At 41.2% G+C, this 21,040-nt stretch overlaps 1 protein-coding gene across 1 annotated transcript in view; it reads left to right on the top strand.

Moving 5' to 3' along the window:
* foxp1 (forkhead box P1) overlaps window positions 1-21,040 on the top strand; it is a 147,048-nt gene that overhangs the window by 24,216 nt on the left and 101,792 nt on the right. Inside the window, exon 4 of the mRNA XM_022744896.1 lies at window positions 9,398-9,441. The gene's annotated coding sequence lies outside the window, so the exon portion shown is untranslated. The remainder of the gene's footprint in view (window positions 1-9,397; window positions 9,442-21,040) is intronic.

A 21,040-nucleotide genomic window follows, 5' to 3' on the forward strand; every position in this document is an offset into this window, starting at 1 on the left:
CAGCGGCATCTAAACTCTGGAGAACCTGCCACATAAAAAGCACATCTGTTAAAGCCTAAATTGTAAAACAGCCCCCACGTGTCCGGGCAGCGTTGAGTTAATCATACACTCAAAGTGCAGCTTATAACACTCCCCACAGCGGCAACAGCAGTTATTGTCTTATATTCACTTCTTTTTTTGGCCCATTGTATTTTCATGTCTTTTTCAAAGCTTGTGACCTTCAGAGACAGTGTACACAGTTTCTCCTGGATTAGATGGTATCTGTTTAGTCAAGAAGAAAACCAGCAGTGTTTTCACTACAAATTTGTTAGGTACAGTGGGGGATGGGAGAACTTTTTTCTTTTTTTTAAATGTCTATTTAATTTGACAGTTATTGTTAAGATGGCACCTGTATTGTCTTTGCACTGTTTCAAACATCTATTTTTTGACTACCTTTTAATTGAGTCAAGTTTTAATAACACTAGCTGGCTCTGCTTGCATAGTTAACACTCTATGAGTTTTTTCACAACAAAAGCCTACTACTTCCTTTACATTAAACTCTTTATTTTGAATGACAGAGTGATAAATACAACAATAATGGAGAATTTCTGTGGGGCTTAAATGTCAGGCGTAGCAGGCTAGTAGCATTAGCAAATAATAACAAGTGCTACGCTCAGTCTTGAGGTTTAACACCACATTCTAATAGATGAGGTACTATTAACAGATTTGTGATTGATGCAATTTAAGCAGCAGTTGTCATTACAGGGACACAGCTATTACACACTTTTGTCAGCTCAGTCCCTTAAAGAGGAAGTGAGCCTGTTCTACTTGTGTGTATTCAGTCATTGATCATATCAGTGCATTCAGGGTCCTATCTACTGTATGTTAATCTGGGGGCCATACCTGTGGCCTGTGTGGCCACCATTGTGTGCCACCAGGTCTGAGAACTTAGTTTTAGAAGAGGGAGAAATAAAACGCTGGGGAAGGAGGAACGCATAAGCACAGCGACATAAATCACAGAGCTGATCTGTAAGTTTGCTCAAAGTTATTCTGGCAAATAACCTGAGGGGCAAACAGTGTGTTGGTCTTTGCTTTCTGTCACTTATCACCATTAGTTTTGTAAATATTGTCAGTAACTTTAAAGGTGAGAACACCAATTGTACTTAAACGACTTTTTGGAGGACATTTTAATTATTTTTCTATAGAGATTAACTAGTCAAAAAGTATAATGCAATTCTGTATATTATTGTGTATGTGTTTACTTGAGTTTCTGTAAGAGGTGACAGTCGAGGGATATCTGTAACAGAGGTTTCATGAATGGGTTGAGGGCATGTCCAGTAGAACACATCATCATCACACAGGATCTCTTGTATATAAAACTTTAGACCAATGATTTGATTAGAAATATTTTTCAGTTTTACATTAAATTCTTATGCTCTTATAATCAGTATGAATAGTATTTGTATTTTGAGCTGGAAAAAGATTTGAGTGCATCTGTAATATTTATATTAGTTGAAAGAGACACATCTTCAGTTGTAACAAGTTAAGTATGTAGCTCAAAGCTTTTTTCCATTCAAAAGCCGAACTAATCACGTTCAAAAACAAGTGAATTTAGCCAAAGCTGAGAAGTCAAATAAAGTCCAGGTTGTATTGTGAAATATTTTTTACCAGGTCAGAGACTCCGGCTCCAACACCTGTTACTGCTAAAGGCACTGAGGCAGCACTCTTAAAGAACATACAGTCAGTAATTGATAATGACAACACGGTTACATCTCGCATGGATCGGGAAAGATTTGTTATTTACCATGATGGACAATGCTCTCTGTGAGTGTAAGCTGGGTCTTAGCCTAATTGATGTTTTGGAAGATGAGCTCAATTGGATGAGTCATTAGGCCTATTACAAGAGTTTTATTAAATGCCCCCACCCAAAAAAAGAAATCTGTTGCGGTATTTTTTTCTTCTTCCTACAATAACAGGAGGTTGGATTGGTAAAAGGCAGATAATATATGTGTGAGATTGATCAGTGAGTAGCGACCCCATTATCTCCTGAGATGTTAATTACACTGTGCTCAGCTTGCATGTCAAAAGGCAGATAATTGAAGAAGGTAAAAGATGTGCCACACTTTATTTATGCTTTCACTTGGAGCTGCTAGAAGATTGTCCCTCTCTCTTGTGTGCTTTTTATTCCTCCTCTTTCTTCTCTCTTTTTTTTTTTTTGTCTACAGTGTATTTATTGTTGGGTCATATTACATTGTCAGGGTTGATCATTTTGCAGAGATATTGTTCACAATCATTACCATGGCCTGTGTATGTGTGTGTATCGACACACACGGGAATCTTCTCTCCTGTCTCTGCATTCACGGCTACAGCTTTCTAAGGCCTTTGAAGGTCTCATACTCAGATGTTGTGTTTGACGAATACTTATTTTTATTCTCTTAAACATCTCTCCCATGCATTATTCCTGGCTTGGTTTTAAATTCAGCAGCTTTTTTTTATTATAAATGTCACACTGATAATCTGCCTCTGTTGCTGAAAAACTGTACATCTGAAAATGAACATGGATGCAGTCATGCTTCATAAAAAAGAGAAGCTGTAACTCCTTAAATGTTATTTTATGTAAAAAGTGGAGCTATCATTTACTGTAACAGGGTAAAGTTAGTGTAATAACAATCTCCTGTTGGCTGATGAAATGTCCTGGTTGGTGATATCAGTAATTTGTTACAGTGACTACAGCTGCTAGATGATGACAGCAAGAGTGGCGAAGCATAACACAAACATTAAAGAAGAGAAAGAATAAAGGGGATGGCAGCATTTGTGGGAGGCTCTTTGTGCTGTTCTCCATTGCTAAAGTTACAGCATGTGTCCACAGTGGTCTGCTGAAATACACACTTAGGTGAGAGGGTGCAAAAAGGTGCCACAAACCCTTTGAAAGGTCTGACACTTTTTTCTGTTTTGTTTTTCTTTTTCTTTTTCATTTTTTTTTTTTTTAACAGTGTTTCTGATCTGAGTGTAGTTCCCCCACCTGTGTAGCTTGGTGTCTGTAAACTTCCTATTGACAGTGTATAAAACATAGGGGACACGTTGTTCTTGAAAAAAAAAAAAAAAATCTTGTTTGTCATTTCGCTTGCTTAGATATCGTCAAAACTGTGGTTTCCTGTGGAGAACTGTGGTGTCTCTGTGTGCTGCAATTTACAAGTGCACGTGAACGCTGTCTGCACTCCCAAATGCGAATGTGCACACACGCACACACACACGCGCACACACACACACACACACACACACACACACATACACACACACACACATTCAAACACTCTCCTGAGTTCTCTTCTTTATGTGTCGTCATCATAACGTGGGGGGGTGGAGCCTCGAGGGAGTGGCCAGGCTGTGGTCATCACACCTCAGGGGGCTGATGGACAGTTGCTGCACAGATGATTTAGTGCATCACCTGCTGGACACTGCAAAGAATGAGCACAGCATGATGGGAAACCACATTCACAACACTAGGATTTTTTTAGTGTGGTGACATTACCACTGTGTGTGACTGTTTTTTTCTGGTTTTGTAGTTTACTTTCACTCATTTGTATATTTTCTCTTTTTTTCCCCAGTTAAACATCTCAGAGTCAGTAACTGACATCATGACACCAGATTATCATAATGAAAAAAGGCACAGTTTCTTATGTAACAGTGGACCAAGATGAAGACAAATGTCCAGAGGGGCTTTTTATGGTTGGAATTCACGGAGGTTTTAGTTGGAAGTGTTGAAAGAAGAAACAGTTTAAAGCTGAGGGCTGGTAGCACAGGTTCATTTTTTCCTTGCTTCATCTGACCAATATCTACCATCCATTAGCATCGTTCCACTTGTTTATCTGCTTTGCCAAAAGCCCAGAAGGCTCCATAAGGCAGACAACGGACTTCATTAGATTTGAAGTTTTTATGGTATTGAGTTTGAAGTGTTTTTCTCATTTTGGCCACTTTTTGTTTGCCAGAGAAAGACCTCTGCTCTCTCAGATGCCAGCCAGCAGTATTTTTGCTCTGGTGATGCAGCCTTATCTGTGCTTGAGGTCTGTACTTTAATGGGCTTTATTGATCTAAACAACATCAGGGGTTGCGGTGATGTTATTAAGGCAGAGATAACTTCTGTGTAATTCCACTCCAACAATATATTAGCCTTTTATTGGTCTAAATAACTTTGCCTTTTAGACAGTAATGCACCAGTAAGTCACAGCAGCTCTTCATGTCGGCAGGATCTTAATAAAGCATTTCCTCTGGACATCCTGCTGCGGAGAGAGTGAAAAACGACAGGTTAAAAGGCATGCTGGGAAGTTTCCATGCCATCACTGTAAATTATCTCTTTTGAATACATAAATAAAGCCAGAAGAGAGCTGTGAACGGGAAGGGGCGGGGAGATTGGTGGAAGTTTGCGCAAACATATGTTTCAGCGCTTTCTCTGTTGCACACACATGGAGGTGCTGCGAGGAGGAACGCCCACAGGTTTCCCAAAAAAAGACAAACTGGAATATGAGCAACATCACGTCGGCAGTAGCAAATCAGTCTCATTTTATTACCATATGGTGTAGGTGAATCGATTAGTTACTGTAGATAATCAATTTGAATTGTTCGTCAGACGACTACGTGCAAAATAAGACGCAGCTTTCAGAGCTGATAGTTTGTGATGGGTAATTAACCCATAATGTGTGCCACTTTATAGCCTAAATAACATTAAAACACAAGAAACAGGAAGTTTAAGCCTTAACATGGTATAATATTTGTAGTATGTGCTAGATATACCTACGCAAGTACAGTAATCATGATATATTAGGTATGTAAGTGGAGATAATAACAGTATTGATAGGTACATATATGGTGTAATGATTTTATACCTAAAAGAAAAAAAAAATAGTTATGATAGTAGTAGCAGTAAACGGTAGCAATAGTTGAAAATGCCACTACAGGTAAATCATCCATCTGAACCATCCAGAGAAAACAGAATAAAAGATTTAGCCACAGTTGTATCAGTTAAAGGTAGAATAAGGGTCGTAATATAATGATATAGGATCAAATTAATCATAGTATTGCAGAGTTGTTGTTGTATCGTTGGCTTACATGGTGCATTGTGTGTCTACAAACGTCTTAATGGACAGTTGCAATAATTCCCTCCTTTCAAGGGCAGCATATATCTAATATTTATATGAAATAACGAACCCATTTATCTGGAAGTGTATTTTCAGAGGGGTGGGGGGAGGAGGGGTGGGGGCAGGGCTTCATAATTTGCAGCTATTTAAAGCCGTGGTTTTGGTAATGAATTATTTTGTCATCTCGACTGTGATGAGATTCATCTTTAATAACTGTAACAATTATTTTATTAAAAAGAGAAGCCATGCATTATGGCTATCTCGCCAAGGTCTCAAGCTGGAAGGAATTCTCATTAAGAGCATTATATTACCCCGGTGCGCTTTCACTTGGATGTCCCGCTGAAATTACATTAGGTGTCAACAATGTTTGTGTTAGAAGTAAGCAGTCATATTTACAGAGGCTAGCTTTTTTCATTTGCCGCCTGACACTGGCAGATGTATTAAAAAAGATACTAATGCTCCGTATCTGATTAAGTCACTTGGAGAGAAACTCCTCTAAAGTGTTGACTTTTAATATGAGGCCAGCGCCGTTCTGCCATCGATGCAGACATAAATCTTTATTCAGAGATGAGAAACTTTTGATTGCCAGAGATTACTATGTGATATATTTAGTTGGAACAAAGGACCGTTATCGCCCCTCATTCCCAACATTTAGATCCTTCCCAAACTATAAGCATCAGGTTGTTTGTGTCATGATTGATTTATCAGTGCCTTTTCATCTACATCCTGTGTTTCTTCTGATGGCTAGCGTGGTGTGCAACATTGTGTTTTGTTAATGGTTTCATGCCCAGGGTTGCTGCTAATGACACGGTTGTAATTGTTTGTCAGTGTGATAATGTGTGATTTCCTATTTCCATGTGAAGTTGGACATTTGATGAAGGAGGGATCTTGTCAGGAAGACAAAGTGCTGTCATTTGTCAGCGGCTAAATGAGCTACTCTCCAGACATCCTCTCAGTTTTCAGTGGCAATATCATATTCACAGATCCCTTTTTGGGCTGTTGCCATGATTTCCACATAATTCAGTGTTTTGTATAAAAGGCCAAAAAACCTTCATTCGCTGCTGCTTGTCTCCACATGTGGGGCACAGGAGCTCAGATAAAGGCGGTGTTCTTCAGTAAATTCAGTCTAATTTTGGTGAAAAAGTCAGAAACTGTGAAACCGAGATTAAGATCAAACAAACAACGAGATAAAAGTTTCATAAAGTCACTCAGGTTGGGTTGTGTGCTGACATTTAGAAATCTGTTAACTGTATTTCACAGAAAGACAGAAGTGAAATTACTGAGTGTGGTAATCTTTTATTCTTAGTGTTTGCCTGGAGTCATCACTTCCTTAAACTTTAACATTTTTAAACTGAGAAACAATTTCATCATGTTCGGAGGAAAGACTGTTAGTTCATGTCACTGTATACTTTTAGTTATGATGTTCTGATTGCATCTTTCCTTGGCTAATAGTCAATAATATGTTTTGTCCATGTTGCCTCTGCAGTGATTTCATAAACTTATGAGGCACATAATTGCAGCAATTGAAGCACAGGATTGTGGGACTGCCTTCATACTTTCCAAAGGCTTTGATGTAGTCGCCCCCTGAACAGACTGCGTCTGTTTCTGATTAGACTGATTCCATATTGTGGGGTTGGGGGCAGATCCTTCCTAGTTAACAACCTAATGAGCTAAACAAGCCAAACAAAGGAGAGGTGTAGTGAACGAGTCTCCTGAGGGAGCTACTTATTGTCACAATTGCCCCTCTATCCTCTCTCTCCAGTCCATATCGATTCATGTCCTCACTGGTTATGCTCTGTCCGCTGTAGCACACATGGGTGGTGTAATCAGCTAAATGTAGCCTCTGCTTTCTTATTATTACCTGGGTGCTTAACACTAATATTTTTTTTTTTCCTTCAAGGACAAATGGTGTAGGAGAAGGCAGATCTTGTGTGAAGTCCCTGAGCTCTCGCTGAGCGGCAGATCTCTTTTCGGCGCCAGCTGTTCTCTCAGATACACCAGGCCGTGCTGAAATTCTCTTAATATAATTCTGGGGGCTCAGGAGAATAGTGCAGAACAAGCGTGCCAGCGAGGAGAACGTTGAATTTTTCATCAGTGGGCCTCAACTCGCTGAGTTAGTGGGCAGCGCTCTCATTCATGAGCAGATGTTCAGCGCAGTTACACTCTGCAGTTAATGTGAACTTACTGGCCTCTCTGCCATTGGCTGCAAGGACGTTGGCAGCGACCTGGCATCTGAGAATTACTCCCAGTAAAAGGCACGGGCCTGGAAAGCGTAGGCCTGGCCTTTTTTAGCCACTTCCCAGCCCAGGAGCTGGATCTTGGTCAGGGGAAGGCACTGACAGCCCATCCGTCTTCAGCCCGACAGTGATGAAACACTTGCCACTGTTTGCTTGGGGAATAGCAGTGAAATTCCTGCAGATAATTTCCACTGGTTTTATGTTAATTTCTAATGACTAAGGTGAAATATGCTGCATGTGTGTGAAACGTAAATACATGAATGTTCACACTAACCTGCTACTAGTATGAAACAATAACACATACAGAGGAATTATTTCAGTACCCTTTAAAGATGAAATCCATAGGAACAAGGCACCTGTGAGGGGGTAAGAGTTTGGCCCTGGTAGGTCTATAGCTGAAACCAGCTGGTGCTGTGGTCAGCCTGGTGGGCTGTATCCTCTCCCCAGCCTGGTGCCTCGGACATCTGCATGCCCAAGCTGCTCAGCCTGGGTTTGATGTGGTCATACAGATCTGTAATAGCTTCCTTCTAACTAAGCAAAAGGCTATTTGATGTAAAGTGCCATTAACTGGTCAGAGTGTGGACGTGACACCAAGTTTAGTAGGCGGCATGCCAATCATCTCGGCTGTGTGCAAAAGTCATCACAGTAAAGTTGTGCATATGGGACTTGAAGTGTGGAAATGACAAGCTCTTGTTTCCTCTGCACATCTCATTTTCACTTTATAATTGGTCGTTTTCAGGTTGGCTTTACGAGAGCAAAACTAATTAGTGTTTCTAAATTCAGCAGAAAAAAAAAGTCAGTCGGCTTGATTGTTCTGGTTTCCTCTCTTGTGTCAGGCGCTCAACAATAAAATAAGACTCTAATCATTTTCAAATTGCTCGTATTTTTAAACCCCAGAGCTGAATGTCACTCCCGGTCTCTTGGCATTTTGTTTGGCAAGATCAGGGAACAGTGGTTGCCCTCTCGCCTGTGTGCTCTCTTTGTGATTCGTGGGAAGTTTGGACTTGGGGCTTGTGGAAAAAAAACAATGCGTTGTGTTTTAGGTGGGGTTGTTTCTGCTTTGATTGGGAACGTCCTGCTGACAGGAGCAGCCCGGCAAGTTTACAGTAGCTGTGACATTGCTGTTACCTTTATTCAAAGTGCTCCAGCTGCAGCGAGCCCTCAGGAAGCCCAGCGCAGGCCCACATGGGCGGCTGGCGGCCCACAGAGAGGAGAATGAGCCCTGTTTGAGTTGGCAGACGCTCCCCTCTCGGGGAACTTTTGCTGCCTCTGCAGAAAGGCCAGTGGCGGCAGCTCTGGTGGGGCGGCGGTGATTCGCGGGGCAGGATGGGCTTTTTCCACCTCTCCTCCTTTTCAGGAAACACATTTTGCCGTTTCTTCCCTCTGTGTGTGCAAACGGAGGGAAGGAGTTCAGGCGAGGGGGCACGGGGCAGCGGGACTGAATGACAGAGCTCAGCTGCGAGTGCTAATGTGTGGTGATCTGAAAAGGGCAGTTTAATACCCCGAACAAGCCATTTCAGAAAAGCCCGGCTGTTCACTCGGGTGGAGTTTCATTTATATTGGATAAAAACATTCAGAGTGTGCAGTAAAGCTTACCCTATTTTTATTTTTCCATCAACACTGTAGGGATTCAGTCTTCAGAAGCCAGTAATTAAAAAGTGCCTGATCTAAGGTTAGGGAGGAGCAGTGTTTAAATTCAATTAGAGCAATGCTCAAATTAATTTGTACTCAGCTACAGTTTTTGGAATGTGTCATTATTTGTTTAATCAGTTCTGTTTGAGGCGCTAAATCTATATTCACAGATATTTAAAGTAAGGATGTGTGTGTGTGTGCGTGTGTGCGTGTCTGTGTGTGGGGGGATGACAAAGGTGATAGTGGAAAAAGGTGTATGTATTTGCTTTTTGTTAGTCACCTTCATGTTTTAAATAATTTCCACTGTGTCTCTTATTTTTCCTTTCTTTTGCCTCCACCCCCTGACTTTCCTTCCTTCCTACCACCTCTCCTCTTCTTCTCTCCTCCCCTTCTATCTGCTGCTCGTCGGTCCAGCCGGGAGACTCCAGTGGTGACATCCTGTGGAGCCACAGATCAAAGTAAGTGTTTCTCATGCATGTCAGTAGACAGCAGTGCGCGTCAGTTAACACAGACACACAACTTGTGTATTAGCTTTGTCTAAAACACTCATCATTATTTTCTAACATTTGGACAAACTGGTTTGTAATGTCTTTTCAAAGAAGGCCATTATATGGAAATTATTTTAAAAGTTTGAATGCCACGAAACGATAAGCAAGGTTTTGCATAGTAACCGATTTTCTGGTTTCCGGATGCAGTTGCATATTTAAATCACTTTGAATGATGCTGAACATGGGGACAGCGACGCTGCCTCTCACTGTCGGCTGTTGAGAGTTGACAGTGAACCTGAAAAGTAAAGAAAAATTGCAGATAGTGTGCTGGATCGCGTCTGCACCCCCTCCCCCGACTATCCTAGAAGTCATTACTCCTTGTGTGGTGTATAAACACGTCAAAAACAAACAATGACCCTGGGCAGACTCCACACTGCAAAACAATTTCAAAGCCTGCAGTGTAGTGTAAACACAAAACATGGCTAACCTTCATGCAGGGAAGACTTCACCTTAAACCCGGTGTTTGTTTTATAGTCCCTGTCGACCTTGGTCAGATGTAGTTTACATCTCTTCGCTTCTCTTTCAGGTCGATGTAGCTCAGGTTCTGTGCTGACATTTAGGTTGAGGCTTTCAGTGGGCCTCTGTAAAGGTTCATAATGTTGTGTTTTATGTTTTTTGTTATATTTATTCATTGAATATATGTTAAATATACCTTATTGTAAACATAACCTTTTTTTTTTTTTTTTTTTTTTTTTTACAGTGTTAGGGTAGAAAAAGAACATTTAGACCATCATGGGACATTAAAACTCTACATAGTGATTTTAGACAGACTTCATACTGAAATGATTTCTCAGGTCAGCTTTTTAAAATAAATGAAACAAATAAGAAAAACCCAACAACAAGAAAAAAAAAAGCCTTGCTGGGGCGTATATTTCCCGTACAGGGTCCCTACGCATCAGATGATGAATATTCATATTCTTGTTTCATAGATTCTTCTGCCTCTGTGAGCTCTTTCACACTGAGCTGGGGGTGACTGTAGGGTGATGTGAACCCGTATTTTTAATAAAGCCCAGCTGCTGAATGATCAAATAGTGTCTCTAATTAAGGCCTGAGTGTACACCCATGTAAAATTCTCTCTGGAATGCTAACAACCTGTGATATATTTCCAGAGGAATTTGTTGTGCAGGTCTCAGAGAAGGCAGGGGAGTAGAGTGTTTGGGGTACGCAGAGGGAGGGAGGAGGGGCAGTGTTCATGTGGCAAGCCAACATGTTGTTCACATCCGTGTCAGATTGAGGCTAATGAAGGCCAGACTGATCCTTGGATGCAAGCCTTAAGTAAATGATCCCTCTTTGAATATATTAGAGCCCCATGGCAGCGTTGTGCCTCCCTGCCGTGCCAGAGCGCCTACGTGTTTTTCTTGTGGTCTGACGAGGCCGGTCAAAATGGCAGTCACGGTGTTCGATCACGTTGTGTACCATCCAACCCGATTTCAGTTTGTCTTAAAGTAGTATTGTTACATCGACTCAGTGGCGAGGAGCTACACGCGCTGATAGTTTCCACGTTAGTGTTTCTGCAAAACAGTTTGATAGTAAATGGAAAGTGTGAGTGTTGTGTCATTTGACAATGTAAATGAGCCCTCTCAGATTTTTCCCCACCCTCTCAAGAGGGATTGTATTTACATAACAGGCTCGGGCTTGACACTCACACAAATTGTTCAAGTACACAAACCGTATTTTTCTCATTTTGCAGTTACTTTTTTTTTGTTTCATTTTAAATTAAATAGTTTAAAAACCAAAACATCTAAAAATAATCACAAGAGATAGAAAGAAAAAAGCAAAAATCTCTCAGACAGAACTTTTTTCATTGCAATTTATGGCCACACTAGCACTTTGCATGTAAATGAATCCTTAACGTGTAATTACGAGGCACTTTTGAATATTGATTGGAAAGACAAGGACACAGAAATGAAGCACACTCCTTCTAAGCTACTGTAACATCCCATTAATAAATACCTTTCTGGCTGTTTAGTGCTGGGCTTGCCTTACATCTCGTTTGATTTTCGCTGATATAGCATGTGTACTTCATGGATGGATTGGATAGGTCCAATTAGCCATCGTCATCGCTCATGTGTTTAAGCTGACAGTGGGAGTCTTGCATAGAATATCCTTGATTTTGGTAGTTCTGTGAAATGCTCCTGCAAAGTACTTTAAAAGCCCATAAAGAGCACATTGTGAAGAATGCACCCTTGATGGAGATTTGATTTACAGCTGTAGCAAATTATCTCAATTAGACATGGGAGGGAAATAATTGATTTTCAGGAGACAGTACAATGATGGGGAATTCTTAGAGGATGATAAAGTGACCGAGATCCATACCTTTTTCCTCTTATATTATATACAATCAACACTGCAGTCACTCCTGACTTTTACTGAGGATTTCATACAGCCTTTATTAGAAGATAATGCATCTTTTAATACAGAGCACTCACTGTCGACAGCCTGAACACCCCACAATTGCAGCAGGAGATGAGGATTGATGGCTTGTGACAGCGGCTGCACAGGTGCACGTAGTGTCTCGTAAGACCTCCTGACCTTCCACACGACGTGCACCATGCCGGCCTGTTTGTAAGTGCGAGCCCTGTAAACACGGACAGAGGGATGAGGAGCACATTTGCCCCGGTCGTGCTCAACTCGCAGACAGGCACAACACAACATGACAAGCAACAGATGTGTCACACAGGCTGAAATCAAAACAGCCGTCCAGCATGGAGTTGTGCACACCATCAGACGCGGTTGCTGTGATGAGGCGGGGAGGCAGCGAGCGCTGCTGGCAGATGAGACAAGGCAGCGCCTCTGCTGCTCCCAGCTTCCTGTCTGGAAGAGGACAGGCCTGTTTGTAGGCTGCTTTGACACTCCTAGTCACTTTGTCATCTGGGGCGCTCGCTGCAGCTCTGATCACATGTACACATTGCATTCAAAGAGCGTCATATCAGCTTTGTGACAGGTAGGCTCCCAATGATACAACAGCCAAAGGGGATGTCCTTTTCAATACACTGTGTGAGTACAAATGCACAGTTTGCTAAGACAAAATAACATCATATGACATCATTCTGAATGCTCTTGTGTTGTCGGAACAGAAGTTGGTAGCGCAGTGTTTTCAGTGCTGCCCTGCATCAGAACAGAGAGACAGGGATTAAAGTCACTCCATGTCCATCCATGATGTCCACTTCATGCAAACTGATTGTTTTGTTTGACAGCAGCAGTAAAAGTGTGGCAGGCGTTAACTTTACAAAGGGAACATGTTAATGATATTCTCAGCAGCTTAATCTGCCTTTTGCCACTGCCCCATAAGCAAATAGTGCCGCTGCATGTTGAGCTGTGGGGGGAGAAACTGGAATCCATCATCAGAACAAGTGAATAAATGAAGGTGCAGCAACAGCTGCTTGACTGATCACGTACTACAGACTGTCACCCCACATCTGTTTACCACTCTGACAGCCACACGAGTGTTTATATTCACGGGTGTAATTGAGCTATTTTCCTGAGGGCAGCTGTAACCTACACTAAGTTATATCCCAACTTTCCATTAAAGCGTGGGGGGAAGTTTTACTGATAGTAATCACGCCCAGCAACACTGCTATGTAAATACGGCTTATCAGCCTTGCCAATTTGGTTAAGTGGCATGTACGTGGGTGATTCACACATCCAGCACTGTGGCACTGACATAGGCCACAGACAGTTGTCATTTATTAGGGCAGGCAACTTACATTGTTAACAAGTATGTATGCAGGAAGTACATAATCATGAAAATGATGGTGTGTCAAACACACACAAATACACTCACAAAGTCTTCAACCTTCTATATGGGCAAACTTAACTCTGCATTCAGCATGTACAGTATATGGAAATTGAAATGGGAATATCTAGATCTAAAATGCATCATTTAAATATTCAAATGTTAACACCAAACAATATAATGCATTATGGCTTTTAGTATTTGCATACAACTCTGTTTGTTGCTGCGAGCTGGGGACGATACAAGGAAGAGAGAGGGAGAGAGATAGTGAGGGAGAAACACAGAGTGGAGGACATGGAGCACACAAACAAGGCCTTTGTCTGCCAGTTACAGGAAAATAACATCTGGTAACTGTACAAATCTTGTATGTTAGTTCTTAAAAACAAATCTACTGCGTTACGTTAAATGTCATTATTATACATAATACTTCAGTATCAGTTTAATGTCCTTTTTCTTTACATACCTCAACATGACTAACCACCTCTCGTGTCATTAAAAGGGGTGAAAGAGCTGGAGAGGGAGATTTTAACATTTAGTATTATTTTGTATATCTTGGGAATATTTGAGAGCATCACCACTGAGATAGTTGCATCGCAGACGTAATGTTCCACCTGACAGAGATCTGCTTATGGTGCGCTGTCTCCTTCCACCACACAACTGGATCCTTACTAATTATCTAACTAACTTACGAACTACCAGTGTTTCTGACATTGACAACACATTCATTTCCATCCCTAATCTTTTTTAACTTAAGAAACGTTTGTTTCCTGTTTGCAGTTGCCTATTTTACACAAACATCAAAGTGAAGATAATGCAAGGTGCTCAGGTGCAGCACTTTTGAAAAGGTACTGCACCTTTATTGGCAGAGCAGAGCTTCTGCTGTGAAAATGGAACGTTTTAGCCTTTTAGAAATGTGCTGAAAGACAACAGGTTTTTTCTTCTTCAACCAATCACATTTTAGGAGAGACTAGACAGCAAACATGGAGAATTTGCTACTGAAGAAAACTGCTTGTTTAAAGGGGACCTATTAATCATTAATTCATTAGCCATACCGCTTATCCTTTTAGGGTCACAGACAGTCCCAGGTGACATTGGGCAAGGGCGGGGTACACCCTGGACAGGTTGCCAGTCCATCACAGGGTTGGCATCTAGACACAAACAACCATTCACACTTACACTCACACCTACAGGCAATTTAGAGTCACCAGTGAACCTGCATGTCTTTGGGTTGTGTGAGGAAGCCAGAGCACGCGGAGGAAACTCACGCAGAACATGCAAACTCCACAGAAACCCAGAGCCTTCTGCTTGTTGGCGGACTTATTCTGCTTCGCTTTACTTTCTGCCATATACATAATGTTCCAATGTCGGATGTCCATATGAAATGTGGCCAAAGTTTCAAATCATGAAGTAAGTGCATATAAAGTCCCTGTGAGGCAAAAGCTCAGGCGTCAGACTGCTCTGTACACTGTGTTTCTAATGGTTTTTCCTTCTTCAGTGACGAGCTGACGTCAGCTCGTCACAATCATCTGCTCCAAGCTTAGCTAATTCACCCAAACTGCTCCACTTGAGTAGTATTATAGACCTTTAATATACTCCATCATGCAAATAACTGACGGTGCAGGTTTACTGTACAGTCATATAGCAATGAGGTTGACAGCAACCTTAGCTTTGGTGTTTCCTGACAGCAGATGTTTTCCAATTCAGTCTGCATTTTAGCACATTGCACACATGTACAACTATTAATAGGGGCGTATGTAGAAAAGAAATTATACATGTTTTTGACTGAAAGATCAAAATCCAGCGCTATGTCACACAATGAGCAGGAAATGAGTGTAATATATTTACCGAACAGAGACGTTCTGCTGTTATCTTTGTTGCTGTGGATCTTCATTTCGTCCACTCAGATTCTGGATCAGATTTGGGTTCAAACGTGTCAGTTATGTTCTGTTACTTAGTTTTACAGTTTGTTTTCAGAACCTCCACACCAGGCAAGCCAGTATGTTCAGCCAATCAGAAGACGGTGAGGTTTTAAGGACGTCTCTTACGGAAGCAAAAGCTAATATTGCCTGTTTCAGTCAGAGGCTCAACTGAGGGGCTGCAGAACAGGAAGTTTGAGATAAATAAGGGCTTTTTTTGAACTGTGAATCATGCAAAGATACTCTTGTTGAATCCCAGAATAAAAATATAATGCTGGAAATGAGCATAATGGGTCCCCTTTAAGGAAGTGAATATCTTTAAATAATCTAGCATCTGTCACACGTTAAGCGTTGGGATCAGGTTCAACAGAGCAACAGTGCCTCCAAGCAGAGCTTTTGCCACACAAAAAGCTTACTATGTTTGAATATTATTATGTCACATATGCAGTATACTGTAATTGCATCCTTAGGCTTGGGAGAAACAAAACCAAAACAGAAATCATGAAATCATGATCAGAAAACCTTGTGCAACTGGTTTCTGATGACTGGTAGGTCAGTTCCGCAAAAATAATGCAATTTCCATTCAAAGCCACAGAAACGGGCTTCTTTTGAATGTGTTAGGTGAACACTTTATACGTAGCATGAATGTATCAACCAACATAGCCAAACAGACAAGCAAAATAGTGCCACCAACAGAAACTTTATGTGTAAGAATGCAAAAAGATGTTTCATATGATCTTTTTGGGGTTTTTAGTTATACATTTTTAAAAATATAGGTTGCACTAAATAATGAAGTCCATCACTCTCTTCCTCCCTTCACTCTCTCTCCTCATCATTTTGTCTGTAGGTCAAACACTGAGCGGACAGACACAGAGGGACGGTGAGAGGAAGAGGGACAGAGGGGGCAGGAAGAGGCCCTGGCCAGTGTCTGACAGGGTTAAACATAGTGTGAGATTGCCAGTCCGAGCCGTGACATGTGTTGCCCGCATCAACACGAACTGAAAATTTTAATTCTATATGCCGTGCAATAACAGCCCCCGGTAATGAATAATTTACGGAATAAGGGAGGCTGTTACTTGACGCTTTTTCACTTTGTGTTTAAATTTAGCCGGTGTCATTGTCCAGCAGTGTGATTAATAGTTTATCAGTCTCGACTATACATCTCCATGAAATATCTCTTTCCATCTGTCATTAAACTGCACATGGAAATTGGTTTTCAATCAGGCATAGCTTAGACCCCCAGAAAAAGGAAAATTATAAAAGGAAATAGCCACCAAGATGTACTCACATGCAGGTAAGGCTGTGACCCAATATAGGACATCATTTGTGGAATAAGTCTCTAGCACCAAGCCTCTGCACACTCTTCACTTAAAAAAATGCACTTTTTTGTCTTTTTTTTTTTTTAATATGATAATTGGATTGAGACCTTATACAAGGTACAATATGCATCCTAAATGTGGTTTCAAATAAGCCCGAGGTGTGAAGCAGCGAAAGTGAGTTGTGAGAGAGGCACCTACCGCAAGGGGTTGACCGGTGAGCCAGAGATTGGCTTCCCTGTCAAATAAAGATTAGGCCTTTATTTCACCATCTAATCCCTGTAAATCTCCTATGGAGGAACTTGGGCAGTGCGGGGCTTTTAATGGTGCAGAGGCTTCACCGTCTGCATGTCCTCTTTATCTCTAGATGTGCACACGTGGAGACAGCGGCCTGTGGTCCCTGGTTTGTGGGTGTGTTTAAGCCTGGATTACTAACCACTTTAAGGTGAAACCAGAAGGTTGCTATAATTTTATATTATGTTGTTTTTTTCATTATTATCATTGAATTGTGCTGTGTGTTAGCTTCCCATGCTAACAAGTTGCGTTCCAGTTGAAGTTGCTCACAGGGCGCTGGTATTTTAGATTCTTCTGCTACTGTATTTAGCGAACTTGCTGCTGTAAATGTGAGCTTCATTTTCTCACATTTAGTTATTGAATGTCTCCAGTTTTTTTTTTCCCTCAACTGTGCTGAACATTCTTTTTATTGAATTATTAATGTATATATTGAATTATTGAAGGAAGATAATTTCTGATCAGATTAATATTAACTCCCTGTGAAATATTAATGACTAATGTTAAAAATGATGAACTTATGGAACTATTAATATAATCATAAACAGACATAGTAAAAAAAAAGTGGCATGGAGTCAAATGTGCCAGGCCTGCTCCAACCCTTCTTAATGTCGTTTCCCTTGAGGCCTGTGAATATGAAATATTGCAGTGGTCAACTTTGTACTCAGACACTTGGCTAATGTCATTGGCCAGTCCTGCCCCCGGGCTGACGGCGGTGTCACAGGGGGAAGTTCACCAGCATTTGTCTGCAGGTTACCTTTGTCACCTTGACCGCAAATGACCTGAACTATGGCCAGGGGAAAAATTACAAAGATGTTTTGGTGTTAATATTGGGCTGGCCCCTTTATCACCCCTGCTGATTGGCAGAGCTCCACTGACACCTCCAGTGCTCAGCTCCTCCTCCCATCTCTCTCAAATGACACTGTACCGTCTTTACCTTGTGTTTTTTTTTTTTTTTTTTTTTCACTAGAGGAAGCGTAAAGTGAATTTCATCTCGCACGTCTCGAGGTTAAATCCAGGCCTTTGTCAGTTTTGATTAAAAACTCTCTTTAGATTAATGATATTCAGCAAAGATTTGATATATCGTTTGTCATTCTTTGGTTTGTTATCACGATTTTTCCATTGTATTCATAAAATATGTAAATCAGACAAAAATAAACCATTATTGTAACATAATGGTAAGCACCTAGAAAATATGGTTACATTAATTATGTTTTAAATGCTAATGCCAGTGAAGAACATAATAACGAAGACATGAAAGACTCCCTATTCAAAATCTGATAGCCAGGGAGAAGCAAATTATTTCAAATATTTGATATTTAAATTATTTTCAAATGAACAGAGACATGAGTAGAGCAGAGGCGAGTAGTTTCCCCTGGTGATCCTCCAGGCTCCTTTGTTTCCTTGGTGTGTCTCCAGCTCATTAATGTTCTAAGCATGTGAGAGAACCAGACCATACTCCATAACCCATAGCTGGGTGACACCTCAGGCCCAACACACACATATACAGTTCACACACGCACATACATTCACACACACACACACACACACACACACACACACACACACACACACACACAAATCCCTCTGCCGTTTAAAGTCCACTGGCTCTTTCAGGAAGTGATGGCCGCCGAGCTGTCCTGATTAAAATGACAATAGTCTAATTAACTCGACCTCAGTGTCAGTGCACTAAAACGGCTGATGGCCCGCCAGTTCCTGTTTGAAAATGCTTTGTCTCCTCATCCACAAAAAAAAAAAAAAAAAAAAAAAAAAGACTTTTTTTTCCCCAGCAAAATGCCTCAACCCCATTTGACGAGATTTGCTAATGGCAATTATTTTTCATAAGCTAATTAAATCTAGGCAAAGTTTTCCATTCTTTTTTTTTTTTTTTTTTTTTTTTTTTTACCCCCCATAGAGATCCTCCTGTTCAATCCTCCAGGGATTTATCATTTGGGGTATAGTATCACAAGCACCTTCAAGCAATGTTAGACATTTAGATTATGTACAACTCCAGTGTGGTGTTTTGGTCTTCAACCTGATTTTATTTCAAGCATTTTCAGTCATAGTTATTTGCCACTTCGGCTCTGCTGGTTTGCGCCGCCCTCTACCTTGTCATCCACTGGTCAACAGGCCAAATAGCCAGACAGGAAAAGGCCAAAGATGGCGCGCTCAGGCTAACGAGTCTATTTCATGGCCAAAATCTGTCACCCTCTGCAACTGACAGTATTTGAAAGTGAGACTTCACTTGTGCCCCTGTGATTCTTTTGCATTATTTGATGGACTCATCTAAAGTGCAGAGGAGAGAAAAAAAGAACAACAACATAAAAAAAACTTTAATGACTGAAGAAGAAACTGGTTTTTGTTCTATTATCCTTCTGTTGGTGATTAAGGTCTATAGGGAGATAATTACGCTTTAGTCTGGAGTTAATGAAACGAAAACTTCTCTTTTCTTGTGAAAAGGAAGGGCAGATCTTTTGTGCCGCTATCTGCAGTCATCTCCCACCCTTGACAAGGCACACAGAGAATTGGTTTTGTTTTAAGGTTGCAGCCCCCTCCGCTGCCTGTCAATCTGTGGCTGATATGAGGGATCTGTGAATGAAGCCAGAGTCAGTGAGGTCTTGTCTCTGCCGCACTGTTGCATCTGTGAACGTTCAGCACGCTGGAAAACATCAAATGAAAACATCACAACAGGTCACCGGGGATATGTGCTGATTTGAATAAAAGGAGCAAAAAAAAAAGAGAGGAAAAAAAAATATATCTTCATTCTAACTACTACATGTTGTAGTGTTGTACAGCACTCCACTTACAGCGCACAAGCATGTGTTCGCCATCAAATGACCCTGCTTTGTTGAACATAAAAGGAACGCACAGATTTGAATTTATCACACAGCAACACAGGAGCCATATGTGTCATCTGACTTCAGACGCCCCCTTTTTTTGAACACATGGAGGTGTCGGCCATTGTCTGGTATGCCAAAGCCGCGCGGCACAAGTGGTGGCCAGAGAGCACATATTAAACTGTCCTTGTGGAAGTTCACATCTGGTGTGTGGAGATGTGCGTGTGTGTGTGTGTGTGTGTGTGTGTGTGTGTGTGTGTGTGTGTGTGTGACTGTGGGGCACCCCCCCCCCTCCCCAAACGCCCTTCCAACAGCACTCTCACATTTCATCATCTGTTCTCCAGCGCCAGGGTGCTCCGGCACAAGTTGGCCGCTCTGGATCCATCTGTTGTTATTATTTTCCACTGATAATTGGCTTGAACAATGGAATGTCTGTGTCCCCCTTGCCTTTGAAACACTACACCCTGTTTATTTTCCAGAGGTCTCATTTCTGCTCTCCTCTCTCTCTCTTACTCCCTCTCACCCCTCAATTTCTCCCTCTCTCCCCTCCTTTCCTTCACCTAGTGTCACCCCCACCCCCCCTCCTCCACCTGATCCATTTGAGAGGGTTTCACATGAAAATGACATCTTTGACTGGCCACATCAGCGTGTGTCTCTCAGCATCTGACGCTGCTCTCCAGATTTTCTGGTGGGACTCAGCCCTCCATTCTCCTCATTTTTCTTTCTTTTTTTTTTTTTTTTTTTTTTTTTTTTTATAACTCTGACGGCCTGGCAGTTTTCTGCAGGAGTTTCCCCTAGCACCACACGCTTCTGCATTCCTGCTCTAAATAAGAAAAAAGAAAAACTGAGGCAGAGACAGATAGATGAAAGAGGAAAGTGGGGACGTAAGAGAAAAACAAAACACACGGACAGTGGACGTTGGTGCAAATCAGTTTCTCCTGCTGATTAAAATCCTGCTTTTATTTTTTGTCTTTCCCAGCAGGAGGTGTGTGGAGGAGAAGCATATGTAAAGATGAATAAAAGGATCACAAGGTGTATTTTTTCTATCCAGGACATAATTTAATGAAAACCCATACCAAAAAATGACCTTCTTAAATTAATTAAATTTTATATTTTAGGATTTAATTAGTGTTTTAGGTTGTAATTAAACAGTTTCATGTAGAAGTCTTCATGCTCTCGTTACAGTCATGTCATTTTTTTTTTACATAGCAGATTGTTAGATTGAGTTTTATTAACCATCTGACAAAGTAGTATTAGCAAAGTAAGGAGCAAAGTTTGTTTAAATGAAGAATGCTTCATGTACAGTATCTGAGAAGACAGGCAGAGAAAAACATCTTCTTTGTGACATGTGAAAGTTGCGCACCTTTCTCCAGCCTCTGTCTGATCTTCTGCTCTTGTCATTAAGGACATTTT

Source organism: Seriola dumerili, unplaced genomic scaffold (genome assembly GCF_002260705.1).
Source record: "Seriola dumerili isolate Sdu_G_001 unplaced genomic scaffold, Sdu_1.0 BDQW01000088.1, whole genome shotgun sequence".
In the NCBI taxonomy this organism is placed as follows: Eukaryota; Metazoa; Chordata; class Actinopteri; order Carangiformes; family Carangidae; genus Seriola; species Seriola dumerili.